The sequence below is a fragment of a genome, unplaced genomic scaffold, assembly GCF_019419815.1.
Source record: "Pyrus x bretschneideri cultivar Hongxiangsu unplaced genomic scaffold, Pyrus_bretschneideri_v1 Contig123, whole genome shotgun sequence".
In the NCBI taxonomy this organism is placed as follows: domain Eukaryota; kingdom Viridiplantae; phylum Streptophyta; class Magnoliopsida; order Rosales; family Rosaceae; genus Pyrus; species Pyrus x bretschneideri.
The window spans coordinates 286,537-305,951 of NW_025999417.1; positions in this window are offsets into that span (position 1 = coordinate 286,537).

Here is a 19,415-nt window from a genome sequence, read left to right on the forward strand (position 1 = left end):
CCGTTGCCGGGGATTAGCAACTTTGCTAATCCCTTGGATTATTTTATTTTCGTTTGTTTTATTTTATTCCAGATTCTTAATCTTGTTTTGTTTCTTGTTTTAGGTACTAGTTTATGACTCGGAGTTCTCATCCGATTCGTGAACATATCTTGGACTTTGTTTATTTTTCTTTTGATATTTGATTTAGTTTTATTTCTTTGATTTCAGGTACTAGAGAAGCAAGACATGGCAATTGCTAATCTTCAAGCTCAAATGGCGAATCTTACGTGTCAGTTATCACAGTATGCTGAAGGGTCCACAATGCAAAGTGTCCCTACATTTGGTGCTCCTTATAGGCAAGAATATCAAGCAAATCTATGTCCACAAAGAAGTTGGGAGAATGTCAATACCTGGGGTTATGAAGATCATAATCAATCAAGGAACAATTTGTTTTCCAACATGTACAATTCAGATTGGAGTGATCATTCAAACTCTATGTGGTGGGAATCCCAAAAAGTTCAACAAGAAGGATATTGGCAGCCATATGAGGAGTTATATTCAAGCCCTATGCAGCCACCACAACCTTATATACAACCTGCCCAAACAAATTCAGGTGCGTCTTTGTATAATGATACGCTTATTAAGTTACTCACCAATTTGTCTCAGGGGCAAGAAAATCAAAAGAAAGCAATGCAAAATCGAGACAAAAGGTTGGACCACTTGGAAAAGCAAATTGAGCAGATAGCGGAGTTCGTAGGACAATTTCAATATCAAGGCAAACTCCCTAGTTCAACCATTGCAAATCCAAAGGGAGGATTTGAAACTGCCAAGGAAATCATCTTGAGAAGTAGCAAGGAGGTTGGAACAGACCCTCAACCATCAAAATCACATCACAAGGACGATGAAAGATTGCAATTTGAGGAAGAGGAGTTGGACAAAGCCACGGCAAGGGTGGAAACACCTTTGCCGCGGCCACCTCAAGACCCCAATTCGTCCACCATAGGTAAGGTTGTTCCAAATTTAATTATTTCTAACCCCATTCCACCGAATGTCCCTATTCCTTGCAGATTCATGAATTCCAAGGAAGAAGAAAGTGAAAAAAACATCTTGGAAGCCCTTCCAAAGGTGAAAAGTAGGGAATATCAAGAATTCATCAAAGAGGATGTTCTTGAGGCAAACAACCCCAAAGAAGTTGAATTTTATGACACAGGACAAGGACCAATCCTCACACCAAATTTGGCCGAGTGCAAAGTCCCTGAAACGTTCAAAGAAGACGTGTTTATCCTTGAGTTCTTATTGGAGCACATAAGTAAGCCACCTCCTCCAATTTCAATTTCGTTTTATACTAATAGGTTGTTGATGATTCAGGCAGCCAATCTTGAATTTAAACCATTACCGGATCATTTCAAGTATCACCTCCCATTCAAAGATCACCTCCATGCCGTGGGCCCTAGTAAGGAGTGAATGAGGTCTTCGTCCGGCTGTACGACGTTAAAGCAAGCGCTACTTGGGAGGCAACCCATGCATTCAACAAAGGAAGACCTAGAAAGCACTCCAATTCCAGATTTGCGTTCCTAAACTCTTCTCTTTGTTGCTATTTCGTTTCTGCCATGTTAGGTTGTTAGATGTTGTTTTGTTTGTTTGTTTGTTTGTTATTTGTGTGAGTCTATGCTTGAAACATTGAGGACAATGTTTGATTTAAGTGTGGGGGGGTAACCAAAGTGTTTTGATGCAAATTCGTAGGGTTTTGTCACCCATAATTTCAAATGTTGTTTCTTGCTGTTTTTAGGTGTTTTTAGGCTGTTTTGGTGTGTTTTAGTATTTGTTGTTCTAAAAATCCGAAAATCCCAGAAAAAAAAAAAAAAAATTGTTTTGAAAACCCAAAAAGAGTTTTTTAAAGTTGTTTTTGTTTGTTTGTTTGTGTCTTAGGGTACCTTCCAACACAATGATGAGGATTTGGTTTTTAAATACATGGCTGTTAAAGAGAGTGATTAACATGGATGAAAGTTTGATTTACTCTATGTTTATGCTTGGTTGTGGTTATAACTTATGAATTCACATGCAATCATAAAAGAAAAAAAATCAGTTTTTGTAACATGCTTGAAGGAAGGAACTCAAATTAACGCTACAATCTTGTGAGACTTGAGCCTAAACGTTTATTTGGAGAGTTAAAATCTGTGCATTCTTTGTTTTCTAAAATCGTTGCATGATCTCATTATTCTTTGCTTGGTTGCTACTTAGAAGGCGTTTCATCATTTAGTTCCAAACACTAGAAGTCATGCCCATTTCATTCAAAGCATGGTATTGATTAGCATAACACATATTCAAGATGAAGTTGTGTAGTGACCACCACTTTAGCCAAAAAGCCGTGTGCCCTACTCCATTATATGTTTAGGTGTTAACCCCATTGAGCCTTGTTTAGCCTTTTCTTTGTTAACCCACACATTACCCTCACCTAGCTTAGATTAGGACTATCCATACCCTCGTTCTTAAAGTATAGTAAGCATGATTCAAATGGAATTCCTTTATGGCAGAAACCAAGTGTGGGGGAAGTTTTTATTTTGAGAATTATGTGCCATAAGCACGGGTAGAAAGAAAAGAAAAGAAAAATTTGTGAAAAAAAAAAAAAGAAAAAAAAATGAAAAAAAAAGAAGTATGAAAAGAGTTGAACAACATGAGAAACAGAGTTCCAAGGTGTTGTTTGTTGAAGAAAGGGTCCAAAAAGTTGAATTCGGCCCCAAGAAGTTGTTTAAAGTCTTCCCCTTGTGTTTTTAAGTTAATTTCTGCAAACTAAGTGAATTCGAAGCTTAATTTCATTACTTTGCTTACTAATGCTTGAAGAACGTTTGTTTTCCCTATCCTTTCTTTGTTAACCAATACCCCAAGCCCCGTTGCAACCCTTAAACTTCTATCTTGAGTGTTATGTGTTTCAATTTGTTGAGTTTGAATTTGGTATGAGCATATGGTGTCAATGGTTCTCGCATCTAAGTAGTAGCATTCCATTCATGAGATCATATCTAAACATGCCTATTAACTCCGGAAATTGCGTTCTTTGTGATACATATATGTGAGCATTCGTTTTTATATCTACATCAATTCTCTCACATATAACTAGTATAGGGTGTGTAGTTAGAAAATCTGAGTGAAAATAGAGTGCAAATCTATTAAGGATTGAGGGAATTCTCTAAGGCATGTTACTACATTCAAAACATTGTTTTAATTGGTTAATTGTGAACTAGTAAGTAGTGACTATGATTAAGCATGTGCTTAAGTGTTAAATTGACTCAAATCTGTGGGAATGATAATCTTTAACATGTCATGTGCATTGGAAATCCCTGAGGCAAACGTTGGAAGGTTTAGATTATGTTTGTTTGTTTTGTCTTGTATTATTTCTTTGTTTTGCTCGAGGACTAGCAAAAGCTAAGTGTGGGGGAATTTGATAGGAGCATTTTTATGCGACTTAATTGGCTTGTTCTCATGCATTTATTTTGTTTTTCCTTAGTTAGTTTAGTGTTTAAAGTCATTTTCGTGTAATTTCAGGTTTTAGTGTCAAAGTATGCAAAAAGAAGCAATTTGGAGCATTCTAGAGCATTTTTGGGCCAAGATTGGATAGTGCAAGCATGGAGGCATGAGGATGGACGAATTTGAAGGCTTGAATTCAGTTAGGGAGCTGCAAGGGGGCCTAAAAACCTTATTTCTAGAAGGCTTTATCTATTCACACATGGTGCCTAATTTCTGTATTGGAAGAACAAGCCGTCCTAGCTTGTCACTAGCCGTCCTAGCTTGTCACTAGCCGTCCTACCTTGTCTCCTAGCCGTCCTAGCTTGTCTCCTAGCCGTCCTAGCTTGTCACTAGCCGTCCTACCTTGTCTCCTAGCCGTCCTACCTTGTCTCCTAGCCGTCCTACCTTGTCTCCTAGCCGTCCTAGCTTGTCACTAGCCGTCCTAGCTTGTCACTAGCCGTCCTAGCTTGTCTCCTAGCCGTCCTAGCTTGTCACTAGCCGTCCTAGCTTGTCACTAGCCGTCCTAGCTTGTCTCCTAGCCGTCCTAGCTTGTCTCCTAGCCGTCCTATCTTGTCTCCTACCTTGTCCAAGCTACACACATATATCCTTTAAGTGTTTCATGTATAGAATTTCTGGTACAAAACCTTTTGGTTTCAACTAAGTTCTAAACCTTTCCTAGCCCTATAAATAAGGCTTTGCAGCAAGGCACTAAGGGGATCACTCATTCACCCAATTTTCGTCCATTCATCTAGCCACACCATTCTACACATCCTAAAATCCTAGAAACACAATTCCAGCCAAACACTACACCTTGCCGTGCCTATCCTCCATCCAATTCCATAATCCCTGATCCTAAAACACATCCCAACCACCCCATCCACCTTTGTGTCGTAGCAAGGAGAAAGAAGGAAAGACTCTTGGATGCTCAAGCTTCGTCGTTGGTGCATTCTAGGTGTAATTCGTTTTATGATTTCAATGTTTAATTTATTTTCCTTTCATTTTGCTATGAACATGAGTGGCTAAACCCCTATTGGTTAGGGGTGATTTCAAAGCCATAACTATGTGTGCAAGTTGATTTGATAAATTCCAGTTATGAGTTCTTGAATCGTGAATGCAATTGGCTTAACTGTGCGAGTAATAACGTATTTGTGTTTGTTAATTAGGGGTCGACACTTAATTGGCTTGCATGAATATGATGCTAGAATATAAGTTTGTTTCACATAATTGTCACACACTTATATTCACAAGTAGTGAAGGTTGCTAGTCACAATCGCGTTAAGTTCAATTCCTAGCATAAGTGTCATGATGTCATAGTCACAAGTGCTTTGTCAATGCTTATAGTTTTCATTGAACGTAATGATCTTTGATTGTATCTTTATTATGATGTCATGTAAGGAACTTTTGAAGAATGCTTTGGGTTGTCGTATGATGTCATCCAATTCAATAACACAAGGAAAACTTGAGAATTAACTAGTGATGTCACGGTTAATTTGGGGCATTGTCATTCATAATTCTATGAAGGAATAACTGGAAATTGAGTCATTTGCATACTTGTCATGTGTGGAGAAAGAACCCCTAACTAGTCCATCATCCATTAAAAACCCCAAAAACGTTTCAAAATCAGTTTTACTTTGCAATCTGTTTTCTCAACTTTAATTTCGTCCAAATCAAATCCCCCTTTACTTTGAAGTCTCAATTTAGTTAGAAATTGTTTTGGTTCATGTTTTTAAGTGTTTTGAGTCAAGTTTTCAACCAATTTCGTCCAAATTAGTGTAGGTGCTCAAAACTGCCCAGAAAGTGGTTTTTAGGCAGTTTTGAGTCTTCTAGTTGCTGTTTTGAGTTTTTGTTTTGTTTTAGTGTTTTAACTTTAGTTTTTCATTCTTTGAGTCCAAATTAGTGTTTTTTAACTTTGTTTTGGAGTTCTTAGGTCAGTTTTCAAGAGTTTAGCAATCCCTCCTAATCCCCGGTTTTGAACGATCCCTACTTACATACTTTGCTACAATTGTCAGAAGAGGGTTTAATTTGTGTGCTTAATATATTTCGCATCAGCTGTTTTCATGAAAGGTCTTCCAATTAAGATTGGCAATGGTGTCGAGTGGGCTGAATCCTCCATCTCAAGCACATAAAAATCTGCTGGAAAAATCAAATGGTTTACCTGCACCAAAACATCTTCCAAAACTCTTTCGGATATGCATTAGATTAATCAGCCAATTGAATAATGACACCATCATTTTTAAGCTCTCCTAGATTTATAGATGCATAAACAGAATATGGCATGACATTAATGGAAACACCTAAATCTAGCATAGCATGTTCAAACCTTGTATTACCAATAACACAAGGGATAGTGAAACTACCTGGATCTTTGCATTTAGGTGGCAGCTTTCTTTGCAAAATTGCAGAGATATTTTCACTTACATGTACCACCTCCTTCTTCGGAATCCGTTTCTTTGTTGTACAAAGCTTCTTCAAAAACTTAGCATACTTCTGAACTTGGTTTATTACATCAAGAAGTTGGATATTAACTTGTACCTTCCTGAAGGTTTCTAAGATGTCTTTTTCACTCTCTTCTTTCTTTGATTGCATAAACCTACGGGGAAAAGGTACATTTGGTGGAATAGGGTTAGAAAGAATTAAATTTGGAACAACCTTACCTGAATTGGGTGGCGTAGGGGCTTTAGAAGGCTATGGCAAGGTTTGTTCCTTCCTTGTCGTGGCCTTGTCTTCTTCCTCTTCTTCGAGCAGCAGCTGTTCGTCCTCTTTTTGACTTTGTTTTGACATTTTTGGATTAGTTCCAATCTCTTTACCACTTCTCAAAGTGATAGCTTTAGCAGTTTCAAAACCTCCCTTTGGATTGACAATGGTTGAACTAGGAAGTTTGCCTTGTTCTCTAATTTGTCCCATGAATTCTATGATCTGTCCAAGTTGATTTTTCAACTCGACCATCTCTTTAGCTTGGTTTTCTAGATCCTGAGTCAAAGAAGCACAAGAAATATTTAGTGCTTGAAGAATTTTAACATGATCCATTGACATACTTGAATTTGGTTGGAATTGTTATGGGGGAGATTGTGGTGGCTGCATAGGTCTTGAATAGAACTCTTGAGGTTGCTGCCAATATCTTTCTTGTTGAACTACATAAAATTTGAATGATCTCTCCCACCTGGATCGTAAGTGTTGGAAAACAAGTTGTTCCTTGATTGGTTATGGCCTTGATAACCCCAAGCATTGACACTATCCCAACCACCAATCTCAATTAATTGAGGATGTTGATTAGTTTGATATCCTTGCCTAGGACACACCAAATGTAGGGACACTTTGCATTATGGACATTTCGATATACTGCGACATAAGAGAAGTAAGATTCACCATTTGAGCTTGAAGATTAGCAATTGCCATGTCTTACTTCTCTAGTACCTGAAATAAAAAAAAAAAAAAAACTAAATCAAATATCAATAGTAAAATAAACAAAAAAAAAAAAAAAAAAATCAAAGTGATTAGCAATTTTACTGATCCCCGGCAACGACATCAAAATTTGTTGTGGTAGAAACCAACACACAAATTAAACCCTATATATTATGCAATTGTAGTACGAGTAAGTAGGGATCGTTCTATTCCAGGGATTAGAAGGGATACTAATCAACACAAATTAAACTTATAAAACTGAAAACTAAGTTAAACTAACATCAAAACAATGACTGGGGGGATTTTAGACGAATTTAATTAAAACAAAAGTAAAGTGTAGCACGTAAATTAAGTTATGAATGAGATATGGATGAAATGATAGCTAAATGATTCTTCTCCACACATGAAACATATGCATACAAATCGATTTCCAGTTATAATTCCTATAAACCATGAATGACAATGCACTGAACCACACTAATTAACTCTCAGATTTTCCTAAGTTCATTAAATTGGACTCAGCGACACAACCAAATTATTCTTCTCAAGTTCCCTAACTATGAAAAGCATGATAGAGATACATCTCAAAGATCATTAAGTTCTATGAAAATCATAAGCATTGACAAAGCATTCGTAACTATGAAAAGCATGATACTCCTGCCAAGAATTTACTTAACTCAATCGTGACTAGTGACTTTTACTACTTACAAATATAAGTTCATAATGATTAGGTAAAATTCCCTTATATTCTAGCTTCAAATCCCTGCATGCAAACTAAGTACGCATCTTTAATAAACATACAAGAATAAGTTCTCTATAAAGCAGATAAGTAAATCGCATTCATGTTTTATGAAACAATAACCAGATATAATCAATTTATATAAAACATATGATCATGGCTTCAAATTCACCTCTAGTTAAAAAGAAACTTAGTTACACATGTTCATCCTAATTGAAAAACAATCTAAAATAAACATTGAAACTTAAAACAAAGATAGAAAGAATTCTGAAAATTCCAGCAACTTCAATGGAAGAATTGTAGGCGCGGCACCCCCTAAATCATTGCAAGAATTTCATATATATAGGGGGAACGGCTAAATCCAAGGAGGAAAGTGAAGGAAAATTTGTGAAAAACAAGTTCATTTGAGCAACATCAACAACATGCAATTTAACAATTAAAAGGCGGAATCATGTTTATATGCACTCAAAAACAAAACTTAACCCATGAACTTCAAAGCCTAGTAGATGGGTGAACTAAGACTCAACTCAAAACAAAGTGAGTTGAGAAATCAATACCTTTGTAGATTCCTCTTTGCATAAGCAAAGGCTAATCACCCAAAGAGAGGGCCTTCATTCCTTGCATCTTAGATCCATGGATTTGTATGGATGAAAAAGTTTCTCCAAGTTCCCAAAATTGAGAACCTCTAATGATTCACCACCAAGGCATAATGAAGAAGAAATGAGTGACCTTGGAGGAGTTTGATTGCTAGATGATCCCTCCAAGGTGGCCGAAATTTTAGAGAGAAAGGAGAGCTTGTGTTCTCATCCTTTCCCCAAAAATTACCATATGTCAATTTGAGGCTATAAAGTCCTTTATATAGTCCCTTCAAATAAGTGACCTAATGGACCAAAAGCCCTATTCTTCTAACATGGCCGGCCTATAGGTTTCATTGGGCTTTCAAGCCCTTTGTTTATTCAAGTTGTCATACAACTTGAGTTAATGGGCTTGACATTCAAATCCCATTGGGCCTTGCGGCCCAAAACTAACCCGAGGTCTTTAACGAACTTATTCGTTTGATTAATTAACATATTAATTAATCCTAGCCTTAGATAAATAATTAAACCATTTAATTATTCTTACTCATCTCCGTTGTTTCTTCAAACTCTACCTTACTCGGTGAACGATCCATTAGGTTCCTTTTAGCGAGGCAGTGGGCGATTAAAAACTCTTTCTAATCGATTGTGAATTGAAACTTACTTTCAATTCTCCCGTTAGTGATTATACACGTTTAGGGCTTCCACAAACCATGGTTGACGCCTAGCAGCATGTCATGGTTACCCAAGCTAATCAGAAGAGGTGGAGAACCTATTCAGTTTTAGGATTACAAATGCAATACGGTCTTTCTCTAATACAATACTCTTGACCACATTGTTTGGTTTGATAGTTTATTCATGTCTACTATCCAATGTGAATCTTGTACTTATATGATTACCTTGAATGTGATCTGGAACGCATTCCAACATCTCATTCATACTCTGGCCAGAGATTCTAAATCATATCATAGAGTATTCTCCCTCAAACAGTTTGAAGGTTAGAGATCCCTTGTTGCGCATTCACTTGCCTCCATGGCTAAGTGGCTTAACCCCGACGATGCCGTGGACACCCTGATAGAGTGACTTTGACATAATCAAAGATCAAGTACCTAACCACAAGACAGCTGTGATGCCTCAGGTCAAAGGACTACTTTGCATTATTCCAACCATGAGTTCTCATGTGACATGAATATGAGAACTCCTCGTTGATCGTGTTCTGTGAACTCATTCTCTATTGAGCACCTACATGCTTGTCTTGGTGTCACTCACACCAATGACTCGAGACTAGTCACTCTCCCTGAGAGAAGACACAGCACGTACTGATCTTAACGGACTGTCAATGCCCAATTGGCAATCCTATGATCAGGAACGTTTAGGATGTGTCTACGAAAGAATGGTCTCATGAATCTAACTTCTTTAGATCGCATTCTCCCAATCACATATTCCTTGGACTTATCGTTTAAGCATATAACATTTATATGAGACGGCTCAAACAATAATGTTTGCCCTTAATATTAAACTAGATTATTTTAACATGTGAAATGTCCATAAAGTATCATCATATGATTGGTTTTAGGGCACATTTCCAACAATCTCCCACTTGCACTAAAGCCAATCAGCTTAGTCATCAGTGATGATACCTCTTCTGTAGTCATTTCATAAATGGCTGAGTAGTAGGCCTAGACAATGGATATCTATATGTTATCCATAGAAGCAACCTTGAGAATAACGACGTCACCATTATACATGATTCTTAATCATGTGGTTCAGTCTCTCATTTGAGTTCGGACCTTGATGAGACCTTGATTCCCTGGCTTGAGCTATCGCCCCATTAGTGTCATACACTTTCTGGTTAGAACCGAATGGAGAGTTCATAAATGAACTTTCCCATCCAAACAACAATGTTGTAAGCTTCTATATGGCAATATATTTTGCATACATGATGGAACACATTAAAGTCATTACTTTTAACGTTTCCACCCAAATATCTCTTTAGTCATAATAAAGAGATATCTCATTATCACTTCATTCATAATGAAGAGATATTCTATGATGGATTAGATTCATAATCTAATACATTTACGCTTCCATTACGTTACTCTAATTCTTCCTCATTCTTGAGGAATCCATCCTTAGTATTTCTTAAATACCTAAGGATTCACTTGACAGTTGCCATGGTTCTGATCCTGGGCTTGCACTGATATCATCTTGTACCTGTTCTAGGTACAACTTATATCAATGTTTTCATACAATATGTAATACATAAATCACCTTTCTGCGTATGTATAAAGGATTCTATTTACGCATTATTTCTTTGGGAGTCAAAGGGTACATTCCCTTTGAGAAGAACAACTTCCTAGTCTCACTATAATTGTCATTCTAATTGAAGTTTATCATAATATGAGAAACTTCCTAGCATCTCATTGTCTATTTTAGGGATTGATATAATCCAATTATATCTTGAAATCTATCATTATAGATTTCCATCCCATGTATATAGACTATGTCTCCCATATATATTCTATCATTATAGAATGTTTAAAGTCATAACTTTAACGATGAAGAATTTCTTTCATTTTCTAAATTAATATATATCATGTATATATATTCAAATTTAGGAATATGATCAACTCCCACTAATCTTTTGTAAACCTAGTAAACAAAAGATTCATTTACATCTTTATGAGAAATCAAACAATTGATCTTTTCTCATAAGACGCTTATAGCTCCCACTAGCTTGCTAAGATCCATGATGGATGGATCTCTACAACTAACCTGTCTTTGTGATTTATAGTTTTAGACATATATTATCAAGACTATCTTAATAATGGTTTCGGAAACCCATATTATGTCCAAACCATTCAACTAAGACGGTTTATAAATCCTTCTGGACTACCTTGGAGCTTGTGGTATAGGAACTAGGTTGTCTTAGAAGTATATATCATATATATATGGGTAATTGATAATGTCCAACGAACTAAATCTTATTCATGTTCATTCTTCTCCTAATGGAGAAATTCATTATCTTACGATGCTACTTTCCTTGATATTTTTCAAGGAAATTAATCTAAAGTGTTACTTTTACCTTGGATCAAATCTAAGGAGGTAAATACTTTAGACGTCTTACTCATCTACTTACATTTCTTGAATTCTTTGAAACCTTTTGCAAAGTATTCGGACTTGTGTTTATTCAAAATAAACTATAGTCCAACCGAGAGTGATCTTCGGTGAATGTCATACAACATGAGTAGTATTATGTTGTGGACAACTGCCACTAACATCTAAGTGAATTAACCTCAACAACTTTGTGATTCTTTCTTCTTTCCAAAAGAATAAAGATTCGAACATTTCGCCTCTATACAATTTTAACAAGAAGGCATTGGATCCGGATCTAACGATCCAAAGCATCCATCTATTACCAACTCGTAATTTATGTTTTAGAGGTGTCACAACTCAGTTGGGATTAGTCACTCCCTTGCAACCTTTTGGGTTTTAAGCATCGTTATATTCTTAAACAGTTAACACTACCACATCATCTCTACTATAGAGACAATTAATTAGATTACCATAATCTAATCATTCATTAATAAAGAACAATGTTTTGTCAAACAAAACATTCATCCATCTCTGCAACTGTGACGGAATTATGTTCCTTTAAAATTGGGACGTAAAGACAATCTTTGGTTTTTCCAATTTCTTTGGTAGTTCATATGAGGAAGTAAGTACAATCCGCTTTCGCAGAGATCTATATTCGATTCACGTTTGGAATGTGAAGTACTTTCTCTTCTCGCATTAATCTTCTACTTCTTATTAGCACACTTTTACAACAATTGTAAAACATAGTTACTAATACAGAATCATGCATTCAAGTAGAAGAACCACCTGTTATGAACTTTTCAAGAACATTTTACAACACCTTCAAAATGTGTGTTCTTGACACTTGCAAGACATTTCTTGCAAATACCCCTTCCAATGTCCATCCTTTCATAAAGAAAGTTTGTTCCCTTGGAGTTATTTTGCCTTCTTCATTTGACTTCCCTTTTGACTACAATAGTCATGGTCCCTAAACTCCCACTATCTCTCTTGAAACTTATTTCAAATGTGTTATACACATCAAACGATTTGGAGAGCGTGCAGTTATTGTTCACTATATAGTTTACAATAAACTTAGTGAACCATTAGGATAGGGACACAAAGGTGAAGTCCTTGCCTAGTTTCCGTCTCGTTAAGTGGTTTAACACTTCAACACTCAATGATTCAAAATCATCATAAGTCCATATAAATGGACTATTTTTGTCAACCAACCATTATGTTCTAAACATAATAACAAACTTTCAAGAGTTGTTCAAGGCAACTCTCATTTCTTCATACAACAATTTGTAAGTGAAGAATCATGGCACATAAAGTGTCCATGCCCTTGTGCTTTACTTCTCAAGTTCCTTGTTCGTGTAACAAAGAGACAAGCACTAAAGTTTGTGTTGATTAAGGGTTGTTCAAAGCAACTCTTATTTCTTCATACAACAATTTGTATTTGAAGAATTATGACATTAAAAGTGTTGTCCTTCTCATATTAGACTTATCTAACATATTCTTCCAATGATACATTATCAATAGGAAGATTGTGAGGATGAGACTACTTAGTTACATCTACAAGCCATTAAAGACAATCTATGGGATTGTAGAACTAAGTCCGGAAATTAAAGCATTCGGCTTTTCTTTGTCAAGTTTTGGATAGCGTTTGCAAATATATTGGTAAACAAATACATAACGAATATAAATTGATTGATTTTAAGCCATTTGATTCGGGTCTTTAAATCAAATAGCACCACCCACTATTTTTGGCAAATTCCATATCCCTCATCGGAATTCGAGAGTTTTGTTGAACTCTTAGCAGGGTATGGGAGACTCACCATTACCAAGCCCACCTCAGAATTATATCATTTTGGTTAGCAAAAATAATGATGAGAGAATAACACTTTAGTCATTTACAACTCTTGTAATTACCCATCTTGTTTGGCCTCTAGAGAATGAATGCCTCATAATTATATCATGTTGGCACCATTGCACTTAGTTAAGTTATTCCCACCATGCTTAGTTTATGTAGAGGTTCAAGCACAACCTCAGAATTATATCATGTTGGTCATACTCGTTGTCTACACTCACCTCATCATATGTTTATGGACTCCTCCTGGATGTAAGCACATACTTTGTACTTCCCCATTATAGGGTGAAGCCGGTGCATGAGTCACAAACGATTGGAGCCCACCACGGTGGAAGGCCTACGAAGAGCTATTCAAAGCATCTCTCGCTTATCAACTTAATAATGGTTTGTTGAGGGTTTTAGGTCTCATCACATATAAACATACATTTTAATCCAATTAAAACATTTTGGTCCTATTACAACTATTGGTCCATTTGATTGATTTAGTTGTATATAATACTCCCACTAAGCTTTTAAAACGGTTTTTAAAGCAAGAGTATATGATACTACTAACATAAGGTTTGCATTCATTGATGGACTATATAGTTGCCTTAGGGCCTTAGGATGACTATGAACCTTTGATTCGATTCAACACGAGCCTAGTGTTGAATCTCGGTCTAGGGATGGTGATTGATTTTAGTTACGCGTTTAATCACATTAAGGCGTGTTGTCTTATTGGGCGTTGGACCCAACTACTCCAATTTCATGCATATCGAATAAAACAAGAAAGGAGTACTTCAAAGTAAATAAGAGCTTATGCTCTTTTACAACAATTGATCAAATCAAATTACTCTAAAGTAAAGAAGAGCTTATGCTCTTTTACAACAATTGATCATATCAAATTACAACCAAAATTTAATCTACTCATTCCCATGGTTCAAACAAATTTGAAACGGCCTTTCACATAGCTCAATTATAGTAGGCTTAGGTTCATAATCACCCTTTCTTTAATTAATTAACGCTTTAACTAATTAAACTTGAATGCAACATTTTCATTTGGTTTTTGTATCCATAGAATTGATTTAAATGGAGCTAAATGAAATGAAAATCCAATTCTCATTTAAAGAGACAAAACAATTTTGTTCTCTACCTAATTTGGGCCAAAATGCTATGACCTCAACTTTTGGGCCATTTTGCAAAACTTAAACTTTTGGGGTCACTTTGTAAAAACACAAAACTCCACTACTTCATGTAATTACAACTAGAACCCAAAAATTTCCACAAAAGCTAAAACTTCATTAAAGGAGCAAAACAATTTGTCCTTTTAGTGATTTTGGACCTTTACGTAAAAACGTAAACTTTTGGGTCAAAGTACAAATACACAAAAGTATCAAAACTTTATGTAATTGCATGAAAGCCCCACAAGGACCCTAATTGAGTAGGGTGGCCGGCCATTGAAGCAAAGTATTAAAAAAAATTTCAAAGTTTTTGTAAGTGGGATGTGTGAAATGGAATAAATCATTACACACCTACCCACTAAAATTTCTTTAATTTTTCAAAATAAATATCTAATATATTTAAACATAAGAAATATTTCAAAACAAAAACTTTATGAAATAAATCAAAACTTTGAATCAAAACACCAAACCTTTTGTTCTTGGCAAGAACATATCAAGAACAATGAAGAACATCCATGAAAACCCATACGAGCTCCATGAACATTCTTCACCCAAAAACATACCAAAACCACTCAAACTTAAGGGAAATATCATACAACCATACTAGGGTACATAGGGGATTCCAAAAGTCACTTTAAAACACTTTTAACAAGTCAAACAAGAACCCAAAAATCCACCCTTTGGATTTGGCCGAATTTCCCCAAAAAAACATGGCACCAAATTTTAGCTCCAAAATTCATGCTCATATGAACTACATCTACAACATTTGAGATGGCAAATTTTCTAACAAAATTTACATTCAAAGAAGCAAGAATAAAGCTTGTAACAATTACAACATTCAAATCACAACCTATGAACTACATAACCCAAAAGGATTCACCAACTACTAGACTTAGGCTCTTGATACCACTTGAAGGAAAATTTGTGAAAAACAAGTTCATTTGAGCAACATCAACAACATGCAATTTAACAATTAAAAGGCGGAATCATGTTTATATGCACTCAAAAACAAAACTTAACCCATGAACTTCAAAGCCTAGTAGATGGGTGAACCAAGACTCAACTCAAAACAAAGTGAGTTGAGAAATCAATACCTTTGTAGATTCCTCTTTGCATAAGCAAAGGCTAATCACCCAAAGAGAGGGCCTTCATTCCTTGCATCTTAGATCCATGGATTTGTATGGATGAAAAAGTTTCGCCAAGTTCCCAAAATTGAGAACCTCTAATGATTCATCACCAAGGCATAATGAAGAAGAAATGAGTGACCTTGGAGGAGTTTGATTGCTAGATGATCCCTCCAAGGTGGCCGAAATTTTAGAGAGAAAGGAGAGCTTGTGTTCTCATCCTTTCCCCTAAAATTGAAAATTACCATATGTCAATTTTAGGCTATAAAGTCCTTTATATAGTCCCTTCAAATAACTGACCTAATGGACCAAAAGCCCTATTCTTTTAACATGGCCGACCTATAGGTTTCATTGGGCTTTCAAGCCCTTTGTTTATTCAAGTTGTCATACAACTTGAGTTAATGGGCTTGACATTCAAATCCCATTGGGCCTTGCGGCCCAAAACTAACCCGAGGTCTTTAACGAACTTATTCGTTTGATTAATTAACATATTAATTAATCCTAGCCTTAGATAAATAATTAAACCATTTAATTATTCTTACTCATCTCCGTTGTTTCTTCAAACTCTACCTTACTCAGTGAACGATCCATTAGGTTCCTTTTAGCGAGGCAGTGGGCGATTAAAAACTCTTTCTAATCGATTGTGAATTGAAACTTACCTTCAATTCTCCCGTTAGTGATTATACACGTTTAGGGCTTCCACAAACCATGGTTGACGCCTAGCAGCATGTCATGGTTACCCAAGCTAATCAGAAGAGGTGGAGAACGTATTCAGTTTTAGGATTACAAATGCAATACGGTCTTTCTCTAATACAATACTTTTGACCACATTGTTTGGTTTGATAGTTTATTCATGTCTACTATCCAATGTGAATCTTGTACTTATATGATTACCTTGAATGTGATCTGGAACGCATTCCAACATCTCATTCATACTCTGGCCAGAGATTCTAAATCATATCATAGAGTATTTTCCCTCAAACATTTTGAAGGTTAGAGATCCCTTGTTGCACATTCACTTGCCTCCATGGCTAAGTGGCTTAACCCCGACGATGCCGTGGACACCCTGATAGAGTGACTTTGACATAATCAAAGATCAAGTACCTAACCACAAGACAGCTGTGATGCCTCAGGTCAAAGGACTACTTTTCATTATCCCAACCATGAGTTCTCATGTGACATGAATATGAGAACTCCTCGTTGATCGTGTTCTGTGAACTCATTCTCTATTGAGCACCTACATGCTTGTCTTGGTGTCACTCACACCAATGACTCGAGACTAGTCACTCTCCCTAAGAGAAGACACATCACATACTGATCTTAACGGACTGTCAATGCCCAATTGGCAATCCTATGATCAGGAACGTTTAGGATGTGTCTACGAAAGAATAGTCTCATGAATCTAACTTCTTTAGATCGCATTCTCCCAATCACATATTCCTTGGACTTATCGTTTAAGCATATAACATTTATATGAGACGGCTCAAACAATAATGTTTGCCCTTAATATTAAACTAGATTAGTTTAACATGTGAAATGTCCATAAAGTATCATCATATGATTGGTTTTAGGGCACATTTCCAACAGAAAGGGATTAGGTGTTTTTAGGACTCTAAGAAATAGGTGGAAAGCGTTGGAATGGGATTAGGATTCTTCCTTGCAGTTAGAGATAAGATAAGATAATGTTGGATAAGATAGGATAATATAATATTCCTCTCCAACTAGGATTCCGCTTTCTTGTGTAATTCCTTGCCTTCCAAGCCTCAACTTTAATTTCTCCAGAGTTTAGCACATGTTTAACACCATTTAAACACCAAAAACGTCCAACCCATATACTATCCACGCATGCTATCCAATCTAAGTCCAAAACTGCTCCAAATTGCTCCAGTTTGCCATTTATTGTCATATTTACCAACTGGACCTACAATAATACGGAAATAACTTAAATTACCAAAATAAATGGAAATTAACTAAGTAAATGCAAAGAAATAAGATAACAAAGTCACATAAATATACTCCTATCACACCCCAAGTTCGTTTTTGACATCGATTTAGTGAAATTCCAAAGTTTTAACGTAGTTAACCATCGGGGCGTCTCGATTGACTTTTTTAGGGTTGACCGTCGACCTTCTTGTTGACTTTTTACAAAATTTGTCGGGGACCCTCCTTAGCGTATTGCGATACCCTAATTCCAAATTCGCACTCCGTTTTCCCAAATTTTATTGTTTTAGTGGAGTTTTACTAATGGGTCCTAATATTATGCTTAGGTGCGATTAAGGGTGGGCATGGTGCGTTTCGGTGTGGTTCCACCTCTAAACCGGAACTGGAATCGAAAAATATCAACGATTTGGTTTGGTGCGGTTCCGTTTAAATTTATTACTAGAACCTTACGGTTTGATCTACACCGGTTTCGATTCGGTTCTTGCCGGTTTACGGTTCCGAATACTAAATTATTTGAACATGAAATCATCATGCATTCAAATACATCTTCTAAAACTGATTATATAAAGCTGCATACAACACATATTCTTTTTAATGAAAATGTCTTTGGTTAGTGGCACCAAGTCAACAAAAGGAGAATTAAAAGAAATATGCATAAAAACACAAAGCAATACAGACTCTGGCTTTAGTCTTTACTCTGGCATATGACTTGCCTTGATTAATGGCAAGTGATTTCACCCAAAACTCGTTTGATGGACTCAAGAGACTTAAGTACTAAGTATATTAAATGTCTGTAAACAAATGCAAGTGGTTATGCCCCTTCATACGTGTGTTGGGGTGTTGAGTTTGTAAATGATTGAATAAAGCACGCATCCAATTGAAAGTGCAACCTAAAGGGTAAAGGCTTTCTTCTAGTTGATTGACCAGAAATGCTGATACATGACCCCTGCAACCTTCCTATTTTCCAGTTCCATGTCAACTCCAAGTATTCTAGACTTTTGTTATTGGTTTTATTCTTTATTGTGCCTCTGCAACTGTGTTTCTACAATAAGTCCAAATCGAAAGTTGTAATCAAGTAATGCAGTTAACTCTACTATAGGTATGAAAGCTTACGAGGCGATCAGCAATCAAGTGATGCCAAGCAATTGAAGTCTGTTCCTTTCAATGTAATTGTGACAGAGAAACCAGAGATTGTTGTAAAATTACAAAGACATAACAATCTTAGAATCAGGATGGCATTATCAGGTAAACGTCAAACACATGCCATCTCTTGTTTATTTTTCTTCTAGGGATTTGGGGTGAGGAGAGAATGGAAAACCAGTAGAACTCAACCATATTCCCAATCTCAAATATGAGAAAAGATAGAGAAAATACCAAAGAGAGACATAACAAAGATGCACTAAATAATCTCAAAAGTAGTATAACTTACATCTTCCTCCATTGGTCGGCTGTGAAGAGAGGGAGATAAACACAAAACCAAAGAAAGAGGAAAACTTATTAGTACTTCATTAAAGAAAAGCTAAGAAGAAATTCCATTGACACATCAAACTAATCATTACCTCATCTCGAACAGAGGTTTTTGGGAAGTTCTTAATCCAAAAGATGAACCTAGTCATATCTATATACACTCTCCAACCAAAGTTGAATAAACTATCATATTAAAATGTTGTTTTAAATTTCATGTTATTAAATATTTTAATTTTACTTGCATGTTAACAACTTAGACATTAAAATGAGGTAAGATAATATGAAAGGGTGAAAGGCATATGAGAAATGGTGTAGAAATAGTTAAGGTATTTATAGGAAAAAAATTAAAAATTTTAATTTTTTTTTAATTTCGTCTTTAATAAAAAAAAAAAAAAAAGGCTACATGATGTTAGTTAGTAGCAGGGCCCAACTTTCAAGGTTGGCTATGTTTGGCCAGCCTTTTGCCCATTTGGCTATATTTTGGCCTTGTGGGTCCCAAATTTTTTTGGCCTAACCCTCCTCCATTGGAGATGAGTTTTGTGTCAAAACGAGTTATGTTTTGGCCCAGGACCCTATGACAGGTTCGGT